Here is a 2,305-nt window from a genome sequence, read left to right on the forward strand (position 1 = left end):
GAAATGGGGTTAAAGAATAAAAGAGAAAGACAGTAGAAGAACTTTGTGTGGATTGATCAAAAGAATTTTAGTGTGGACTGAGCATGTGATGGTAATAAGCAATCACTGTTAATTTAGTTGTAATCCTAACATGTTAAACATGTTTTCCAAAATGTCCTTATCAGTTAGAATTACATACTGACTCTAGATCTTTGGAGTCTCAGTCTAATGTCCTTTCCACATCTACTGCCTCTTAGCCCATAGCAGCCAAAGAGAATATTTGTGATTCTGGTTAAAGCTTAAAGAAGTGGGGGTAGGGATAGGCCTTTGGCCACAACAACTCACAGGAAACTGCCTGTGCCATCCAGCATATCAACTGGCTTTGCAAGCTCCCAGCCCAGATGTGTAAGGCCTATGGACACAGACCCTTTTATGAGCCTTGCTCAATGGTTGTCTGTGAGCCCAGAGCTGCCCAGAACCTCCTGGCCAGGAGCATGCTGGGTAACTGCCAAACCAATGACAGAGTTCACACTCTCCAGCTTTTGCTCCCCCTTCATGTTGACTGGAAAGTCTCCATCTTCCACAACATAAGTGGGGACACTGCGAGCACAGTTGCCGGCTGGCAAGGATCAGAGCACTCTTTATTGTATGCAAGCTGTGGGCATTAGGCATTGATTCATCTAACATTTACTGAGAAGCCACTAGATGCCCAGGAGCTCACCAGCTTAGGGGACAGGACTCAAGGAAGCATGAAGATCTATAAGCATGACTTAAAACCCTAGCCAGAGGACTGGAGGAGGGAGAAAGAGCTGATAGGAGAGAGCCTAGAAGGAGGAGGAGGAGGAGGATTTAGCCATGCAAAAAGTATAATGGCAGTACAGTAGAGAAAAAATTCTTAAGCTAGGGAACAGAGTGGGTGAAGGTCTGGAGGGAGTAAATTGTAGAAGATGGAGTAGTTTCTTTTGTCTAGAATATAGAAAAGGAGTAATAGTGGATGGAGGAAGGCAGGTTTGAGCATCAGTGAGGAAGACCTGCAAGGTTAGGTAAAGGGCTCTTGAGGAAAAGTGGTATTTTTGAGCAAAAGTGGGATGAAGGGAGTGACATAACCAGATTAATGAAATAGTAGGAAAATTTTCTGTTCCTGCCCACTGATTATATCTGTTATCACTACGCATTTCTAGACAAGCAATTTAAAGCCCAGTTAAGATATTGGAGCACAGATTCTGAGCAAGCTTGTGAAAACAGATGTTTCATGTCTACTTGTGTCCAGAAGCATACCAAGGCCTCTGCACTATAGAGTTCCTCATCCTTCAACCCAGGAACCATTCCATGTTGCTAAGGTTGAATATGGCTTGTCTTCACCAAAACTTGTGTTGAGGCTTGGTCCCTGGAGTGGTGCTAGTAGAAGGGGAGAACTTTAAGAGGTGGGTCCTTGGGCACTGGGGTTGTGGTTCTGTGGTAGAGTGCTTGCCTAGCATATATGAGTCACAGGGTTCAATTCTCAGCACTGGATAAAAATAAATAAATAAGTTAAAGGTATTGTGTCCATCTACAACTAAAAATATTTTTTTAAAAGAGGTGGGGCCTTCTGGTGGTACTTAGGTCATAGGGGCAACACCCTTTTGAAAAGGATTGATGCTCTGTCTCACAGGAGTAGTTTAGATCTCACAGGACTGAATTGGTTGCCATGAGAGTGGGTTGTTAAAACACAAGTTAAATCCCTGATGTTTTGGCCCTTTCCACATTAGCTCACTTGCCACTCTCATATGCATACCCATTATGTGATGCCATCCACCATATTGTGATAAGTGGGAGGCCCTTGCAAGACGCAGCTATAAGAATCTGGACTTTTTTTTGTCTCTAGAACTGTGAATTACATAAACCTCTTTTCTTTATAAAGTCTCATGCATTTTGTTGTAGCACCGCAAAATGGTCTAAGACAAACAAGAATAAAGTTTACATAATGGAGGAGCCACACTGGGAAATGTCTAAAGTCTAGGTCCGTGTTGGATGGGTCATGAGTCAGGACATGGGCTATAACCTAGGAAGCAGGACACAAAACCAAATAGTGGATACTCACTGCACCTAAGATGCTTTTTGTCTGGTGGTGAGACGTGGCCCAGGCATCCACATGCTTTCATGTTAAGACAAATGAAACAAAGGCCAAGTCATAATAAATCAGGCTACCATTAGGAAGCTCATTTCCTTGAATATTTATTATAGACCAGTCTTGAGCCAAGCATTTTCACATCGAATCCTACCCCTATCCCTGTAGAGTAGGCCCCATTATTATCCCCATTTTATACAGCAGAAAATCAAGGCTCAG

The sequence above is a fragment of the Marmota marmota genome, unplaced genomic scaffold (genome assembly GCF_001458135.2).
Source record: "Marmota marmota marmota unplaced genomic scaffold, marMar, whole genome shotgun sequence".
In the NCBI taxonomy this organism is placed as follows: Eukaryota; Metazoa; Chordata; class Mammalia; order Rodentia; family Sciuridae; genus Marmota; species Marmota marmota.